The sequence below is a fragment of the Balaenoptera borealis genome (assembly GCF_965194805.1).
Source record: "Balaenoptera borealis genome assembly, chromosome: X".
Classification (NCBI taxonomy): Eukaryota; Metazoa; Chordata; class Mammalia; order Artiodactyla; family Balaenopteridae; genus Balaenoptera; species Balaenoptera borealis.
In genome coordinates, this window is record NC_138881.1 from 29,476,856 (window position 1) to 29,497,872 (window position 21,017).

The 21,017-nt window shown below is 36.6% G+C and overlaps 1 protein-coding gene and 1 long non-coding RNA gene across 9 annotated transcripts in view; one reads left to right on the forward strand and one right to left on the reverse strand.

Moving 5' to 3' along the window:
• DMD (dystrophin) overlaps positions 1-21,017 on the reverse strand; it is a 2,485,149-nt gene that overhangs the window by 1,843,012 nt on the left and 621,120 nt on the right. The window lies entirely within an intron of this gene.
• LOC309621188 overlaps positions 579-21,017 on the forward strand; it is a 1,076,444-nt gene continuing 1,056,005 nt past the window's right edge. Inside the window, exon 1 of the long non-coding RNA XR_014239801.1 lies at positions 579-5,772. This is a non-coding gene — a long non-coding RNA (uncharacterized lncRNA). The remainder of the gene's footprint in view (positions 5,773-21,017) is intronic.

A 21,017-nucleotide genomic window follows, 5' to 3' on the forward strand; every position in this document is an offset into this window, starting at 1 on the left:
TTTTTTTAGTACAGTTTTTAGTGCTTGTTATCACTGGTGGATTGTTTTATGGTTTGGTTGCTCACTTCTTTCTTTCTTTTTTTTTATTACTTTTTAATTTTTTTTGCTTTTAATATTTTTTAATTTTTAATTTTATAACTTTATTTTATTTTATTCTTTCTTTCTTTCTTTCTTTCTCCCTGACCTTCTCAGCCATGTGGCTGACAGGGTCTTGGGACTCTGGCCGGGTGTCAGGCCTGTGCCTCTGAGGTGGGAGAGCCAACTTCAGGACACTGGTCCACCAGAGATCTCCCAGCTCCACGTAATATCAAACGGCAAAAGCTCTCCCAGAGATCTCCATCTCAACGCTAAGACCCAGCTCCACTCAATGACCAGCAAGCTACAGTGCTGGACACGCTATGCCAAACAACTAGCAAGACAGTAACACAACCCCACCCATTAGAAGAGAGGCTGCCTAAAATCATAATAAGGTTACAGACACCCCAAAACACACCACCGGACGAAGTACTGCCCACCAGAAAGACAAGATCCAGCCTCATCCACCAGAACACAGGCATCAGTCCCCTCCACGAGAAGCCTACACAACACACTGAACCAACCTGAGCCACTGGGGACAGACACCAAAAACAACGGGAACTACGAACCTTCAACCTGTGAAAAGGAGACCCCAAACATAGTAAGTAAAGGAAAATGAAAAGACAGAGATACACACAGCAGATGAAGGAGCAAGGTAAAAACCCACCAGACCAAACAAATGAAGAGGAAATAGGCAGTCTACCTGAAAAAGAATTCAGAGTAATAAGAGTAAAGATGATCCAAAATCTTGGAAATAGAATGGAGAAAATACAAGAAACGTTTAACAAGGACCTAGAAGAACTAAAGAGCAAACAACAATGATGAACAACACAATAAATGAAATTAAAAATACTCTAGAAGGAAACAATAGCAGAATAACTGAGGCAGAAGAACAGATAAGTGACCTGGAAGATAAAATAGTGAAAATAACTACGGCAGAGCAGAATAAAGAAAAAAGAATGAAAAGAATTGAGGACAGTCTCAGAGGCCTCTGGGACAACATTAAACACACCAACATTCAAATAATAGGGGTCCCAGAAGAAGAGAAAAAGAAAGGGACTGAGAAAATATTTGAAGAGACTATAGTTGAAAACTTCCCTAATATGGGAAAAGAAATAGTCAATCAAGTCCAGGAAGAACAGAGAGTGACATGCAGGATAAAGTCAAAGAGAAACACACCAAGACACATATTAATCAAACTAACAAAAATTAAATACAAAGAATGAGTATTAAAACCAGCAAGGGAAAAACAACAAATAACATACAAGGAATCCCCATAAGATTAACAGCTGATCTTTCAGCAGAAACTCTGCAAGCCAGAAAGGAGTGGCAGGATATACTTAAAGTGATGAAAGGGAAAAACCTACAACCAAGATTACTCTACCCAGTACATTGAGTTTCGACAGAGAAATTAAAACCTTTACAGACAAGCAAAAGCTACGAGAATTCAGCACCACCAAACCAGCTTTACAACAAATGCTAAAGGAACTACTCCAGGCAGGAAACACAAGAGAATGAAAAGACCTACAATAACAAACCCAAAACAATTAAGAAAATGGTAATAGGAACATACATATCGTTAACTACCTTAAATGTAAATGGTTAAATGCTCCAACCAAAAGACATAGACTGGCTGAATGGATCCAAAAACAAGACCCATATATATGCTGTGTACAAGAGACCCAATTCAGACCCAGGGACACATACAGACTGAAAGTGAGGGGATAGAAGAAGATATTCTATGAAAATGGAAATCAAAAGAAAGCTGGAGGAGCAATTCTCATATCAGACAAAATAGACTTTAAAATAAAGACTATTACAAGAGACAAAGAAGGACACTTCACAACGATCAAGGGATCAATCCAAGAAGAAGATAGAAAAATTGTAAATATTTATGCACCCAACATAGGAGCACTGCAATACATAAGGCAAATGCTAACAGCCATAAAAGGGGAAATCAACAGTAACACAATCATAGTAGGGGACTTTAACTCCCCACTTTCACCAATGGACAGAGCATCCAAAATGAAAATAAATAAGGAAACAAGCTTTAAATGATGCATTAAACAAGATGGACTTAACTGATATTTATAGGACATTCCATCCAAAAACAACAGAATACACTTCCTTCTCAAGTGCTCATGGAACATTCTCCAGAATAGATCATATCTTGGGTCACAAATTAAGCCTTGGTAAATTTAAGAAAACTGAAATCATATCAAGTATCTTTGCCAATCACAATGCTATGAGACTACATATCAATTACAGCAAAGAATCTGTAAAAAATACAAACACACGGAGTCTAAACAATACACTACTAAATAACCAAGAGATCACTGAAGAAATCAAAGAGGGAATCAAAAAATACCGAGAAACAAATGACAATGAGAACACGACGACCCAACAAGAGGGAAGTTTATAGCAATACAATCCTCCCTCAAGAAACAAGAAACATCTCTAATAAACAACCTAACATTACACCGAAAGCAATTAGAGAAAGAAGAACAAAAACCCCCCAAAGTTAGCAGAAGGAAAGAAATCATAAACATCAGATCAGAAATAAATGAAAAAGAAATGAAGGAAACAATAGCAAGGATCAATAAAACTAAAGGTGGTTCTTTGAGAAGATAAACAAAATTGATAGACCATTAGCCAGACTCATCAAGAAAAAAAGGGAGAAGACTCAAATCAATAGAATTAGAAATGAAAAAGAAGAAGTAACAACTGACACTGCAGAAATACAAAGTATCATGAGAGATTACTACAAGCAACTATATGCCAATAAAATGGACAACCTGGAAGAAATGGACACATTCTTAGAAAAGCACAACCTTCTGAGACTGAACCAGGAAGAAATAGATAATATAAACAGACCAATCACAAGCACTGAAATTGAGAGTGTGATTAAAAATCTTCCAATAAACAAAAGCCCAGGACCAGATGGCTTCATAGGCGAATTCTATCAAACATGTAGAGAAGAGCTAAAACCTATCCTTCTCAAACTCTTCCAAAATATAGCAGAGGGAGGAACACTCCCAAACTCATTCTATGAGGCCACCATCACCCTGATACCAAAACCAGACAAAGATGTCACAAAGAAAGAAAACTACAGGCCAATATCACTGATGAACATAGATGCAAAAACCCTCAACAAAATACTAGCAAACTGAATCCAGCAGCACATTAAAAGGATCATACACCTTGATCAAGTGGGGTTTATTGCGGGAATGCAAGGATTCTTCAATATATGCAAATCAATCAATGTGATATACCATATTAACAAATTGAAGGAGAAAAACCATACGATCATCTCAATAGATGCAGAAAAAGCTTTTGCCAAAATTCAACACCCATTTATGATAAAAAACCTCCAGAATGTAGGCATAGAGGGAACTTACCTGAAAGTAATAAAGGCCATATATGACAAACCCACAGCCAACATCGTTCTCAATGGCGAAAAACTGAAACCATTTCCTCTAAGATCAGGAACAGGACAAGCTTGTCCACTCTCACCACTATTATTCAACATAGTTTGGAAGTTTTAGCCACAGCAATCAGAGAAGAAAAAGAAATAAAAGGAATCTAAATCGGAAAAGAAGTAAAACTGTCACTGTTTGCAGATGACATGATACTATACATAGAAACTCCTAAAGATGCTCCCAGAAAACTACTAGAGTTAATCGGTGAATTTGGTAAAGTAGCAGGAGACAAAATTAATGCATAGAAAGCTCTTGCATTCCTATACACTAATGATGAACAATCTGAAAGAGAAATTAAGGAAACACTCCCATTTACTACTGCAACAAAAAGAATAAAATACCTAGGAATAAACCTACCTAAGGAGACAAAAGACCTGTATGCAGAAAACTATAAGACAATGATGAAAGAAATTAAAGATGATACAAACAGATGGAGAGATATACCATGTTCTTGGATTGGAAGAATCAACATTGTGAAAATGACTCTACTACCCAAAGCCATCTACAGATTCAATATCAAACGACCAGTGGCATTTTTCACAGAAGTAAAACAAAGAATTTCACAATTTATATGGAAACACAAAAGACCTCGAATAGCCAAAGCAATCTTGAAAAAGAAAAAAGGAGCTGGAGGAATCAGGCTCTCTGACTTCAGACTATACTACAAAGTTACAGTAAATCAAGACAGTCTGGTACTGGCACAAAAACCGAAATATAGATCAATGGGACAGGACAGAAAGCCCAGAGATAAACCCATGCACATATGGTCACCTTATTTTTGATAAAGGAGGCAGGAATATATAATGGAGTAAAGACCACCTCTTCAATAAGTGGTGCTGGGAAAACTGGACAGCTACATGTGAAAGAATGAAGTTAGAACACTCCCTAACACCATACACAAAAATAAACTCAAAATGGATTAAAGACCTAAATTTAAGGCCAGACACTCTAAAATTCTTAGAGGAAAACATAGGCAGAACACTCTATGACATAAATCACAGCAAGATCCTTTTTGACCCACCTCCTAGAGAAATGGAAGTAAAAACAAAAACAAATGGGACCAAATGAAACTTAAAAGCTTTTGCACAGCAAAGGAAACTGTAAACAAGATGTAAAGACAACTGTCAGAATGGGAGAAAATATTTGCAAATGAAGCAACTGACAAAGGATTAATCTCCAAAATTTACAAGCAGCTCATGCAGCTCAGTATCAGAAAAACAAACAACCCAATCGAAAAATGGGCAGAAGACCTAAATAGACATTTCTCCAAAGAACATATACAGATTGCCAACAAACACATGAAAGGATACTCAACATCACTAATCATTAGAGAAATGCAAATCGAAACTACAATGAGGTATCACCTCACAGCAGTCAGAATGGCCATTATCAAAAGATCTACAAACAATAAATGATGGAGAGGGTGTGGAGAAAAGGGAACCCTCTTGCACTGTTGGTGGGAATGTAAGTTGATATAGCCACTATGGAGAACAGTATGTACGTTTCTCTAAAAAACTAAAAACAGAACTACCATATGACTCAGCAATTCCACTACTGGGCATATACCCTGAGAAAACCATAATTCAAAAAGAGTCATGTACCACAATGTTCATTGCAGCTCTATTTACAATAGCCAGGACATGGAAGCAACCTAAGTGTCCATCAACAGATGAATGGATAAAGAAGACGTGGCACATATATACAATGGAATATTACTCAGCCATAAAAAGAAACGAAACTGAGTTATTTGTAGTGAGGTGGATGGACCTAGAGTCTGTCCTACAGAGTGATGTAAGTCAGAAAGAGAAAAACAAATTCCGTACGCTAACACACATATATGGAATCTAAAAAAAAAAAAAAAAGGTTCTGAAGAACCTAGGGGCAGGACAGGAATAAAGATGCAGATGTAGAGAATGGACTTGAGGACATGGGGAGGGGGAATGGGAAGCTGGGACGAAGTGAGAGAGTGGCATGGACTTATATATACTACCAAATGTAAAATAGATAGCTAGTGGGAAGCAGCCGCATAGCACAGGGAGGTCATCTTGGTGCTTTGTGACCACCTAGAGGAGTGGGATAGGGAGGGTGGAAGGGAGACGCAAGAGGGAGGAGATATGGGGACATAGGTATATGTATAGCTGATTCACTTTGTTATAAAGCAGAAACTAACACACCATTTTAAAGCAAGTATACTCCAATAAAGATGTTAAAAAAAAATGTCCTTTCAATATGTCTTCTGTCTTAAACTCCATCTTCTCACAAAGGTGTTTGACGCTTTTTCTTTTTCCCTACTCTGCAGCCCATCAGAGAGAGAAAAAAACAATAAAACAACAAATAAAACCCCAAAAGCAATATGATAAGACATTATTAAAGTATCAGTGTTCCAAAATGTGGAACACTGACAACACCAAATGCTGGTAAGGATGTAGAACAACAGGAACTCTCACTTGTTGGAGGGAATAGAAAATGGTACAGCCACTTTAGAAAACACTATGGCAGTTTCTTACAAAACTAAACATACTCTTACAATAGGATCCAGCAATTGTACTCTTTGGTATTTTCCCAGAAGAGCTGAAAACTCATGTCTACACAAAAACCTACACCAGATGTTTATAGAAGCTATTTTCATAACTGCCAAAACTTGGAAGCCACCAAGATGTCCTTTAGTAGGTAAATGAGTAAACAAACACTGGTACAACCAGACAATGGAATATTATTTAGCAGTAGAAAGAAATGAATTACCAACCCATGAAACACCATGGAGGAAGCTTAAATGCATATTATTACATGAGAGAAGCTAATCTGAAAAGGCTACATGCTGTATGATTTCAACTATATGACAGTCTGGAAAAACCAAAACTAAAGAGAGAGTAAAAAGATCTGTGGTTGCCATGTTTGTGGGGTGGGGTATAGAGAAATGAATAGGCAGAGCACAGAGGATTTTCAGAGCAGTGAAACTACTCTGTATGAAACCATAATAATCGATACACATCATTATACATTTGTCCAAAATCATAAAATGTATAACACCAAGAGGGAACACTAATGCAGCCGCATGACTTAGTGTGATTATTATATGTCAATGTAGGTTCATCAATTGTAACAAATGTACCACGTAGTGGGGGATGTTGATAATGGGGGAGGTTAAGCATGTGTAAGGGTAGGAGGTATACAGGAAATCTCTGTACCTTCCCCTTAATTTTGCTGTGAAACTAAAACTGCTCTAAAAAAAATAAAGTCTTTGAAACATTTTTAAAAGAACACAGCTTAAAATTAATAAATACCCAAACCCAAAACTACAAAATATTAAGTCCCCCAAAAGGAATATGATGAGATAAGACATTATTAAAGTATGAGAGTTCCCAAAGAAGTTTCCCCTCCTCCTGCCCCTTAGACAGGATCCTCTTCTCCTACTTTCTGAAAGGTGTGTGTGTGTGTGTGACAGAAAGAGGGAGGGAGAGGGAGAGAGAAAGAGATTTGGGAGATAAAGACTCTGAAGACTCAGTAACCTCTGTCTTTCTATTTGAATTTGAGAGATTAGTGGTTCAAAGAAAAGAGAATCCATTTGAACTTGAAGACAGGAACATTCTCTTTAAAACTGCAGAGGTAACCTGTCATTGAAACTGTAGGAAAGGAAATGTAAGCCCAACACCATAGTCGGCTCCACAATAAACTAGATTTACGGTACCATAATAATGTACATGCTGTTTATATGTTTTCAATTTTTAGAATGACTCTTTAACAAAACACAGAGACAATTATAGTTAGAAGACAAAGAAGAAATGCAACTCAACATAAAATTAAAATACAGTTCACAGAATTCAGGGGAAGAAAGTCAATAGAAGTGAAGAAACATGTAGGGCCATTAAAATCTCCATTTAACATGCCAGGAATTTAGAGATACTGTGGACAGTTTAAAGAAGAAAAAAATAAAGATTTCTGGATTGCATTTAAGATGAAAAAGTAATCAACAGAAGAAGTATGGGGAGCATGTGAAAATGAATTAATTTTTCCTCATTTTTCACAGGAGAAAGACTATCAGCAATGAAAAAAATGAGAAAATCACAGATTAGAGATATGAATATGTTATTAAAGATTTGAAAAAGGTAAGAATTAGAAAAATAAAACAACTCAAAGTATATACCTCCGAGGAGTTAACAAATGGGAGAGGGACACAGTGTGTTTAAGTAAAAGAACTTGTGAAATGAAAAGTACTTTAATCATGTATAGATAATAATTCAAATAAAATAAAATCATTTCTTCAATTTCACATTTATTAATATTCATTGCATGCATTTTTGAAAATCCTGATAAGCAAAAATGAGAGAATTAAAATTATGTATAAATCCACTTCTCAGAGATAACAAATATTTATATTTTGATATATACTCATATATAAATGAGATCATACTGTGACATTATATGTATGCATACTATATATTATAGTCTTTTTTTATTAAGTACTTGCATTACCTTTAATATCAATGCAATTCATTCTGAAACTTTAAATTTCTCTACTTTAGAGATATACCATTATTTTTTAAGCCCCCTACTGATGGGTATTTGTGTTACTTTCATGTTTCATTGTAAAAATAATAAATACTTGTGTAACTCAATATGTGCGTACAGACTTAAATATTCCTTTAGATAATTCCCTAGAAATGCAATTGTTCAGTCAAGTGGATGCACACTGTTAAGGATTCTGATGGATACTACAAAACTGCTCTATGAAATATACCAATTCAGGCTCTTATCAAAATACAAGGTTAAAAAAATATTATTACATTTTCATGTATTTGATTAGAAGTAAAGTTGAACACTTTTTCATATGTCTTTGGATTTTATATCAATTCTTTCCTCCACATCTTTTAAAAATTAGGCAGTGTATTTCTTTTTCTTAATTGAACTGTAAGATTCAATTTCAGTCTGTTTTTTTTTTTAATTTTTATTTATTTATTATTTATTTTTTGGCTGTGTTGGGTCTTCGTTTCTGTGTGAGGGCTTCCTCTAGTTGCAGCAAGCGGGGGGCCACTCTTCATCGCGATGCGCGGGCCTCTCACTATCGCAGCCTCTCTTGTTGCGGAGCACAGGCTCCAGACGCGCAGGCTCAGTAGTTGTGGCTCACGGGCCTAGTTGCTCCGCGGCATGTGGGATCCTCCCAGACCAGGGCTCGAACCCACGTCCCCTGCACTGGCCGGCAGATTCTCAATCACTGCGCCACCAGGGAAGCCCCTCAGTTTGTGTTTAATGTACAGAGTTTTAAAAATACCTATGTGTGTTTTCCATTTAAATTTTTGACTCTTTTGTCACTTCTAGAGAAGTATTTTCCACCACTTCGTTGTAGAAATATTTACTTATTGTTCTCCTGTTCCCTGGGCTTCTTAAGCTTATTTATATTTGAATATTTTATCTAACTCAAATTTAATTTAGTGCATTATGTGAGTGAGGGTTCTGATTTTTTATATGATAACCAAATGATTATCAAAACCACTACTTTCCTAATCCATCTTTACCCACTGATTTGAAATGTCATTTTTATTATATATACTTGAGTATATTTGGGGACTTTCTCTTTCTTTTCACTCATCTATATATTCTTTTAGTAGGAGATTTATTATACATTTTAGTATGGAGATGGACAATGACCTTTAAGGTTCTTAACATTTTCTAATTACGTCTCATCTATGTTGCTGCCTGATGAAGTTTAGAATAATTTTTGTCACATCCAAAGCCCTCCCAGCCTCCCTCCAAATTAATATTTATGTGTTGCTATTATATTTTAGGTAAATTTGGGGAGAAATTATATGTACAAAATATGAAACTTCTCATCAAGAAATACTGGATGTATCTGTCCATGTATTCAAATATTCTTTTATGTTTTTCACTAAAGTTTTGTATATCTTCAAACACCATGCTAAATAAATACATAATAATTTCGTATTTTGAACCTCTACTGTGCAGAATGAGAGCTTTGATTTCTAATAGGTTGTCTAAATAGTTACTAGCATGTAGGAAAGCTTGCATATAATATATAATTATTCTAAGTTTTTCTTTACCAGTTATATGACAGAGTAGATGTCATTGTTGCTGATTCACTTAGGTCCAAGTGGACGATAATAACATGTTCTAATATGAATAATTTGATTTCCTTTTCCAATACGTATACTTCCCATTTCTTTTACTTAGCATATTTCATTGGCTAGAACATCCAGAATAGTATTAAAAAGGGCATTTGATGCCCATTCTGGTTGTGTTTCTGATTTTAATGGAGGTACGTTCAGTATTTCAACATTGATTATGGAGTTTACTGTTATTTTATAGACACTATTTGGCATGCTTATCAACTGTCATCTATTTTTACATTGCTAAAAGTCCCTTTTTTTTTGTTTGTTTCTACTCAAATCGGGAACAGACTTTTTATTTTATCAATATTTGTTCATAATTTACAGAAGGATGCAATGAAGGATGTACAATGAAGGATGTAAATTGAGTCTCTTTTTTTAATTTAATTTTTTAAAAACATCTTTATTGGAGTATAACTGCTTTACAATGGTGTGTTAGTTTCTGCTTTATAACAAAGTGAATCACCTATACATATACCTATATCCCCATATCTCCTCCCTCTTGCGTCTCCCTTCCACCCTCCCTATCCCACCCCTCTAGGTGGTCACAAAGCACTGAGCTGATCTCCCTGTGCTATGCAGCTGCTTCCCACTAGCTATCTATTTTACATTTGCTAGTGTATATATGTCCACGCCACTCTCTCACTTCGCCCCAGCTTACCCTTCCCCCTCCCCATGTCCTCAAGTCCATTCTCTATGTCTGTGTCTCTATTCCTGTCCTGCCCCTAGGTTCTTCAGAACCAATTTTTTTTTTTTTTTTTTTTTAGATTCCATATATATGTGTTAGCATATGGTATTTGTTTTTCTCTTTCTGACTCACTTCGCTCTGTATGACACATTCTAGGTCCATCCACCTCACTACAAATAACTCAATTTCGTTTCTTTTTATGGCTGAGTAATATTCCATTGTATATATGTGCCACATCTTCTTTATCCATTCATCCGATGATGGACCCTTAGGTTGCTTCCATGTCCTGGCTATTGTAAATAGAGCTGCAATGAACAATGTGGTACATGACTCTTTTTGAATTTTGGTTTTCTCAGGGTGTATGCCCAGTAGTGGGATTGCTGGGTCGTATATTAAGCATATCTGTTTTCCTGAGATAAATCCACTTTAAGTATAGTAATTTAGTCTGTTGTTGGTGTAATTTACTATATTTTATAGGATTTTAACATATGTATTCCTGAGATTGGTCTATAGTTTTCAAAGTTTGTGCTATTTTTTTTTCAAATTTCATAATCAAGGCTATGTGGGCATTAGAATATGAATATAGACGTTTCAAAGCTATTGTCATGGTTTGCAAGTTTTCAAATATATGATAAGTCATACTTAGATGTTTGAAAGCATTTGTCTATAAAATATTTTTGAAGATATTTCTTCTACTGCTTTTTTATTTCTTATAAAGTCAAATGTTTGACTCTCTTATTTCCTCTTTTATCTCAAATATAAAAGCATTTAAGGCTATGAATGTTTTTGGTTACAGCTTTGTTCTTATCTCAGAAGTTTAATGTGTGGTTTCCTGATTTCATTAATTTCTAAGTAGACTTCTTTTTAAAATTTAAGAAAATAACACTACTTTTTCTTATTACAAAAGCAATGTAAGTTTATTGTAGAAAAATATCAAAATAGCTATTAACAAAAGTAGAAGTAACTTGTTTTCTACCATCAAACACTACTAACATCCTGTTGTTTATTTGTAGTGGATATATAATGACAGATAGATGGATACATATTCAGTTTTCTATGTTACCTAAAAAAGATGACATGTGATCTATTAACTGACTTTTCTTATTTGTTTTAAATGGCTTGCTGATTTTGCTACATAATAATTCTTTTAGGCGTTTTGTAACAAAAAAAACCCTGGTATACCAAGGTATTCAATCATCTTCAGTGATGTGTCATTGCAAACATGTACTTATGAGGTGCCTGCTTTACTGACATTGGGTTTTTTGGCTTATTCTTAAGTCCACATACTCTTTGAATTTACCAGCTGTTATATACGAAATGTTATGTTGTTTATAAGTTCACTGGTTTTGCAACATTTACTGCACCTTACAATTACCTGGGGAGCTTTAAAACATCGCAATGACCAGGTTTCCTCCCAATCCAATTATTTTATTTATTTATTTATTTAATTTTATTTTTTGGCTGTGTCGGGTCTTAGTTGTGGCTTGCAGGATCTTCGTTGAGGCATTTGGGATCTTTCGTTGTGATGTGCGAGCTTCTCTCTAGTTGTGTCGTGCGGGTTTTCTCTCTCTAGTTGTGGTGCATGGGCTCCAGGGTGCGTGGGCTCTGTAGTTGTGGTACGTGGGCTTAGTTGCCCAGCGGCATGTGGGATCTTAGTTCCCCGACCAGGGATCAAACCTGTATACCCTGGACGCATTGGAAGGCGGATTCTTTACCACTAGACCACCACGGATGTCCCTCTCCTCCTAATCCAATTAAATCAGAATCTTCTGAGGTGGGACTCAGGCATTTTCAAGTTGTAAAGGTACTCATGAAATCCCAATTCACAGCAAAGGTAGAAGACCACTGGACTTCTTAGAAGATGTAGGAAAGAAGTTTCTAAGCTTAAAATGTAAGGTTTATATATTTTGCAAATACAGCTGCTTTAACAAATTAGTAACAAATTGGTAAACAAGCTAATCCTGGTATTTCTGAAAAACACAAGTTTAATTTTGCCTGGAGCTGTGCCTCTCAATATATTGTCCAGCATATCCTCCATGACAGGAGACTATTACACTCACCAATATTTATGAAGAAGGGTAATTTTTCCACTGTAAACCTTTAATTGCCTTTTGGAAAATTCATCCAGATTTCCTTAAGCAAATTTTAGAAAGCATATACATGAACAATTACAGATCTGGCCTGCAGCCTAACTCAAGAACAACAGCAACAACAAAAATCTCAAAAGCGAAGTTGTATTCATTCATTATTTTCTCCTTCCTTTTCTCCTGTAAAAATAGACATCTCTATTTTAAAACTGGCTTCATGACATCATTTGAAGGCAGTTTCCTTCTTAATGACTCTTAATGACAATAATTCAAATTGCATTTACTTATCTATGGAATCATAAATTAAACAACAAGAAAGGAAAATAGCTTGTACCTGGGTTGCCAAAGAATGGTCTAATTCAGCATTAGACCAAAGATGTTCTAATTTAGCATTATTTAACCATCTAAGAAAAAGAAAAAACAAAAAAACAGCGCCATGAAGCTCTTCATCAAAAAATAAAAGCAATTGTTAATTAACTTTCCATTGGGGAAAGTCATACATTTTTCATGTTACCGTAACATTTCAGTGTACCCTGGGAAATCAGAAAATTAACATAATGTAAACTATTGAAATATTGTAATTCCAGCAGTGAAACATTTTGCCCAGGCCTCTAATTAGGGTACTCAGTGTAGGGGAGGAAAACTTTTTCCTCTACCCTTCTAGGGTTTTCTGGCTGGTCTAATAATTAAATTAACATAAGACAGATTAACAGGAGAAAACCAAATTTAATTTTGTAGGCATGGGAATCCCACATAGACATGACATGCACAAAGACAGCCAGGCATTTGAGGCTTATATGCCATCCTGAGCTAAGGGGAAGGGGGTAGGGGTCTGGAGCTCCAGAGGGAAGGAAGAGAATTCAGAGGAAGATGGGAAGAACAAATGCATGGTAAATAAATGTTTGCCCTGCCATGCAGAGACAATGAGACACAGAGAGGCCTTGAACAAATAGGCCCTGCCACCGAGCTCCCTCCTGCTTACCACACCTAGCACATACTCTTTGTAGTTATCCCTGGTGATGGCTCTTTTCTAGGACCACGCCCCCTATCTAAATTCTTGTAGGCAATTAAGTGAGAGTTAAAAAGCTCTTCCAGAGTCTTTTGGGACACAGTTGTCTTCAGCTCAAAATAATCTGCATGCCAAAGTGGCACATTTTGTGGTGGCATATTCTGTTCCCCTTCATCTATTACAGGGGAGAAGTAGAGGAATGCATAAAGACATAAGGGGAGCGGAAGAGGAAAACCAGCTTTTCCAGAAAGATGCTTTAGAAGAAAAACAGATTCCTAAACTGTTTTAGGTGTAACAAACCTAAAGAAATGTGCAATGTAATTTGTCTCCCTCAATTTATCGGTTATGAATCTGTATCCTAAATCTGGTTGTAAAAAGACACACAACTAATTAGTTATTGTTTAACTAGTAGCTCTTTCAGAAATTTTTCTATTATAGTTGTCACTGTAATTAAACCACTGTAAAATTGACACAGAGCAAAAGAGCAAGAGAATGTATTGATAATTAAAATCCCTCTTGACCTTGAGAATAGTCAATGGGAAAAAATTCCCTTTACCTTCATCTAGTAGAGAAAGAGTCGCTTCCCATTTGAATGAGTCAAATTGCTTACTCAATGTTGGATTAAGGGCTATAGTCTTCTCCCTGTTCTCTGGATGCCACATAGTCTCACCAGATTTGTTTTGAAACTCCAGAGAAGGGACTGTATAGTCCAAAACATAAGAGGTCATATTTAGATCTACCCTGGTAGGTGGGGCTGTAGCAGCATACTCAATTTGACTTAGAAAAATAAAGGGAACTGACATTTCTTTCACCTGGGCATTAGAGAAGAGATTAGCTTGGATCATCCAATTAAGTGAGCATGAAATCTGGAATACAGCAGGTTGCTTCTACATGTTCATTCTCTCTTTCTTTCTACCTGCTTAATTATATCTGTGTTACTTCTGTTAAATGCATCAGCAATGGACATTTTAGTTGCTAAAGAGGTATGTGCCAATTTTATATCCCTAGATTCTAAAGCAGACTGACTAGAGTCTTTTATTCTGGAGAAGCAAGTGAGGCAAAAACATTTAAATAATTTGACCAACGTTAATGAGAACTTTGGGACCATGTTACCTGTCACTTAACTATTTTCTCAAAAATGTTTGGAATGACAGTAAGCACAACAATAATATTTATGCAGCATTTTACATTTTCAAAAGCATTTTAACCTTACATCATAATTCAAAACAGCTTTGGTAACTAGTTATAATAATCTTAATTTTAGAGGTGACAAAATTCAAACTCAAAGAGGTTGCTCAAAATTTCATCATTTAAAAATGACTGAACAAAACTTTTACATCAACGCTTAACAAATCACAAACATGTGTCTGAGATAGGAAAGAACAAATCTGACTCCATATTAGATCTGTTTCTTTTACTTTAAACTTTGTATTCTATTGCTTTTGCTACAAGTTTATCACTAAAGGGATGTTGCCTATAGCTTAAAGTATTCATAATGGCCCATCTCTGGGAACACTGCCTCCCATGCCTGAAGGTTAAGCTAAAAATACCTTTGTTCAGCTCATAGGAAACATCCTGACCAGGGCTACCTATGAATGGCTGCAGGAAAGAGGAAATTAACACATCCCCTCTCAAATTAGGTCGAAACCAGGAAATATTTGCAACAACTTAAGGCCTTTTTACTTTACCTTCTCACCTCCCCACCTCTTTGTTCTATAAAAGAAACTAGCATCCAGATCTGGGCAAGATGCTTCTTTAGGACTTTAGTTTGCCATCTTCTCGGTCTGCTGGCTTTCTGAATAAAGTTGGTATTCCTTGCCCTAACACCTGTCTCTCCATTTATTGGCCTGTCCTGTGGCAAGCAGTACGAGCTTGGACTCAGTAACGTGTCCTTTTCATTAAATGACAACTTTCTGTGTATTCATCAAATATACTATTTTAAAGAAGTGTTTTAAGTTGAAATATTTTAAATATTTCTATAGTGTCTTGAATCAACACACTGAATAAAACTAAATGAAACTTAAAATGCACCCATCTACACTATTACTTACTATGGAACCTAGGTGTAAAGTGTATATGAAGTAAAACAATAATATTTAAGTTATGATGCCTCACCAGTGTTTCAATGAAATCCTTAAACACACATATACACACCAGTATTGGATAGATAGATAGACAAACAGATGTTTTTGATTCCTACTGAAAATATGGCAGCACCCAAGCCTGCCTCAATACAAGGTGGAGAATTACTGGGAAGCAGTGAACTACCTAAGGACACTTTTTCCTTTCCCTAACAATGCACATAAAAATTAGCAAAAGTATTCCTCTTTGTTTCTGAGGTTCTGACAGGGTTTCAACCCCTATAATGCCACCACTGTGTTCCTGTCTCCCATTCTCCTCTACATTCAAAGTGTTGCCTATTCTGGTTTATGTTTTAATTGGAAGAAAATTCTTGGGATGGGAAACATTGGTCAAGAGTGAAGAAGCATTTTCTAAAAACACTGATGATTATAGTATATTCTTAACAGACTCAGATGAATTTGGATTAGTCTCCATCGCTTTTCAAACAGGCTCCAAAAACAAAAACAAAAAAATTTGTCCATAACTGCAAATTGGACAGCAATCAAAAACCCACCCTTGTTGAATACACCCTTGAAAGAAAGGCTCAGCACTATATGCAAAAAGGAGGTCACCTTGTCCAATGGTCCCAAGAGCATCTATTAGGGGAGATATGGCTGACGGCAGAAGCTGTGGCGCTGGCCTGCCAGGGACCATCGTGAAGAAATCACTCCTGGTGCTTAGAAGAAAGCCTTCCTGCATTTACCTAATGGCATAAGGTGAAGACTACAGCCATATTATTTGGTGGTCTCAGAGGATAGATAGGAGTTTGTCAGGGCAACAGGAAAGCATTAGCCTAGGCAGACTAAACAGCCTCTGCAAAGGTGCGGAGGTAGAAAACAGGGTGGTCCATAGGAGGAATTACAGGTGGGCTGGTACTGCTAGAGCGTAAGATGTGCAGTCAGGAGCTGTGGTGGATGAAGTCAGAACTATAACCATGGGCTAGATTTTAGGAAACCAATATTTCATTTTTGGGAGTTAGAGTTCATTATGTAGCGAATGGGTTTAAATAAGGTACAAGAACAAATATGAAATCATAATAATAATAATAGTAATTAATAATAATCCAACTACAAAAGTTAGGATTTACTGAACACTTAACAACAAGCCAGACACTGTTCTAGGCAATTTGCATGTATTAGCCATTTAATTCTCATAGAAATAGGTATCACATTAACATCATTTTATACAGATGAGTAATGAAGCAAGCATTATGGAACTAGTAAGTTGCAAAGATGGAATTCAAACAAGAATCCAAGTGCTTATCCACTGCATGAGCCTGTGTGTTTAGGGAGATCACCATGTTTGCTCTGTGCCAGGGGAGGAAGACACAGGAGACTGCAGTCAATTTGGCCATGTGCTGTGTGGTGACTTACATCTTGGACAGCATGCTATGGGAACACCATAAGTAGAGAAAGCAAGTATTATCAGTCCCCTCTCCAGGTGAGAACTTAGAAGGTTTAAATGATTTGGCCTCGGTCTTGTGAATTTTCATTCACTGTGCTTTCTATTCATTATAATTATCTGTTCTCGCTTTCTAAGACCAGACATTACAGAAAACAAACAAACAAATAAACTCTTTTTTTTATGAATTCAAAAGGACAGGAGACAGCTACGTGGGATGCATGGACACAAAAGCATCTTGAAACCCCAGAGACGTGTTCATCTGTGCACTCTCTCATTTATTCCTTTATTTAGGAGTCTTTTATGAGCTGTGCACTATAAGCCAGGCCCTGCGAGTATAAGGGGGTAGACAGATAATTGAGTTTGCTTTTGTCCACTGAATTCTGTCCAGTTTGAAGAGGGTACTTGGCTGATTGAACTGCCTAAAGTTACCTTCTAGGATTATGAAGCTCCCATCCCCAACTATTTTCCACTTTACAAAATCATCACACACACCATAAACTGAGAAAATTATCAGTCCAGAGCCGCTCAATCCTTTTGTGCTAAAGAATTCTGATATTGTCAGCAATATTCAGCTGATAGGCCAAGGGATAAAACTATCATAGGGATTTCAACAGCTGTAGCTTCTAATTATACCTTACCTTTGTCCTGACAAAAATACAGGGGGTGGACAAACCAACAGCCTTCCTTCAAGCCCCATTTGTCTAGCCCCGGAGTTCCTGAAATCTTGGCGAGGCAATCTAACTTCGTATTTGACACCATTATTTATTTTTTCTGACCCTAACAGACTGCTTCTAAGGACAAGCTTTTCTAGACATATAATTTTAAGGGGAAAATATCAATATTGAAGAAAACAAGTGCACTTGAATGTCACTCTACCTTATGATTCACTTGTTATTCCTGGGGTGTTCTTCAGTGGGTTAAGTGGGCTATTGAACACACACAAAAAAACCCCTGGAATTCTGACATCTTCTATTACCTTAAACTGATTGAAAATCAGCTTTTCCTCTGTTAAGATGAATTACTTGACAGTCAGTAGAAAAATTCTTCCCATGGGTTTCTCCTTTTTGAAACCTTTCCGACCCCCAGTTCTCAGAAACACAACTTGGTGAGTTTCACTCTATCCCAAGGCATTATTCATATAATCCAAGAAAAACTCAGAGAGACTTGATGACTAATTTGCTATGATCTGAGGTACCTGAAATGTTTTATTCATTTTGTTTTTATATTTCTTTAAAATAAATGCACTTACTATCCTAAGGGTAACTTTGATATTAAAAAGAGTCACATTTATTACATATTTACCAGAAGCCTGAGCAGCTGCCTTTTAAGCCTATATCCCAAAATAGAATTATTTATGAGAAACCTTAACGCAAATAAAGATACTAAAGCCTCAGGGCCTCTTGCGCTTTTATATTTGACATCTCCTCTTTTCAAATATTCATGTAGAATAGCCTTAAGTAGAAACTTCAAGATGTGCTATGATCAAACATTTTTACCAAGCCACTTTACTGTTGATGGGGTGTTTTCTTAGTCTGCATTCTCAATAATAGTCTTTCCCCTAAAAGAAGAAGGGGGTAACTCTCCTACCATTTGTTCTGCTTCTTTAGCTTACTTCAGAGCCATCACAAGGCTGCCACATGTTTCCAGCATCAGAGATAAAGTTCAGATCAATTTTATCACATGTTGATTCTAAGAGTCTCAGTCTCATGGGAGGCTGAAATATCTTTCACAACCTGTAATATATTTTTCCACTGCTTGGTACTTTCTACTCATTTTCCAAAATTTAGAAGTTTGAGTTTAAAAATAAAGTTCTCCAAATGAATTCCCCTACTTTACTTTTCAGGTTGTAAATTCTAGCTCTCATAACAAGGTAAGACTTAATGTTCTTTATTTTTTACCTTATGTTAAAATTCAGATTGATTAACTTTATAATAATTTTGAAAGTTCACACTACTACATTTTAGTAGGCCTTCCAAGTTCAAATTCAAATTTAAGGTGTCAGAAACTGACTGCAAGGTCATTTCTACATGCAAAAGATAAAATTACATTTTCTTCTATTAAAAGGGGGCATAAATGAACTAATACCTAATGCAAAATGAGCATTATAAAAGATACATAAGATGTGGAAGGGGCAAAACTATCCATTTCTGTATTTTTCATTCATTCAGCAAAGAATTACCAAGTTGGTCACATATGTCTAGACTAGTGCTTAGGGATTTTGCTTATCTCTATACTAGTGATGACAGTACAGGATTTTTAAAAAATTAACATATACATTTAATATCAGTTAGATATAAAAGATCATTGATATATATAACCAGTATTAGAATTGTTAAAATCAAGGATTTTAAATAGTTTGAAACATTAAGAAAGACATTGCTAGACATCACTCATAAAGAGCTTGAGAAAACAAAAAATAAAAAACAAAAGCAAATCAATATAGAGATATCCACCATAGATCATTAAATGCAATGAAATGCGACAAAATTTAAGAAAAACAATTTTATACTGCCTTGACGGAAGAGTTCATCTTATCAAATTAGATGGAATTTTCAAAGACTATACGCTAGCATGAGAAAAGGCAAATGTGGAAACTAGGAAGAAGCTGTAACCTAAATTTATTGCCAAGGAGAAGTTACAATGAATGTAATAAAGCATCTTTTTTTGTGCTAAGAAATAAGGAAAGACAGTAGCTGTTCTCCTACATTAATCTCCTTCCAGGTTAACAGGTGCAGCACCAGTTGGCTGCAGAAACTCTTGTCAATGTGTTCCTCAGACTGTCCCATCTGCTTCTTACTGTTTGCTGTATACAAAGGCATATTAGTATGCCCACCCATTTATCATCATTTTTTCATTTTGTTATTTGCTAACTCGACTGTGCCAACATGCTAGAAATGGATCAAGCTTAACATAGTTTTATTATATCAATCAAGAAATATATTAATAAAATGTTTCTGGAATTTAAGTTCTGTGTGGACTCATGAGAGAGAACCATATTTGGTGCAACAGGATCCCTTCACCCCAACACATTCAACCAGTATTAAAAATACCAGGGAGTTCCCTGGTGGCGCAGTGGTTAAGAATCTGCCTGCCAATGCAGGGAACACGGGTTTGAGCCCTGGTCCGGGAAGATCCCACATGCCGCGGAGCAACGAAGCCCGTGCACCACAACTACTGAGCCTGCACTCTAGAGCCCGCGAACCACAAGTGCTGAGCCCGTGTGCCACAGCTACTGAAGCCCGTGCACCTAGAGCTCGTGCTCCACAACAAGAGAAGCCACCGCAGTGAGAAGCCCACGCACCGTCACGAAGAGCTTGCCACAACTAGAGAAAGCCCGTGCGCAGTAATGAAGACCCAACACAACCAAAAATAAATAAATAAAAATAAAATTGAAAATTAAAATAAAAACAACCAATAAAATTGCTCCAAGGACTTATGAGAAGTACATAGGAACCAGGGATCTCAGGGCTGAAAGGAAACTATTTCTTCCAATAGGCTGTGACACAGAAGCCCACTATGGAATATAAAGAGCGACCTTCAGCTTAAGGAATGATGGTGGTGGTGCTGGTGCTGGTGGGCATCCAGGCTCTATTCTCACCCTAGAGATGGCCTGTGAAACACACCTAGGAACCAGTAAGGCTCAAGTAACAATACTGGAAAAATCCCTAATAGTCTCCAATTCTTAATGTGTGCCCCAAACCGCTCCATAGCATTCCTTAAATAGATGTTAAGTCCCTATGCCACACCCTAGTGAAAGAGATCTCACTACTTCCAGAGGAAGCTTTTTCTATCTTTGGCCATACTTCACTGTTACCACATTTGTTTGTTTATTTATTTATTTTTGTGTCACCCTCCCAGTCCCCCCTTCAATGGCACCCATGATCCCTGGGCCACTCCCCGCTGTTATCCTCAGGCCTAGTTCTGCTGATGAGGCCTCGCCTGCATCCTATGGCCTCCCCTTTCAAGGAACAACTCACAGGGCGAGGGGGCACAGCAGTTGGAGGGAACATATGGATTCAACCTAGCTTGTAC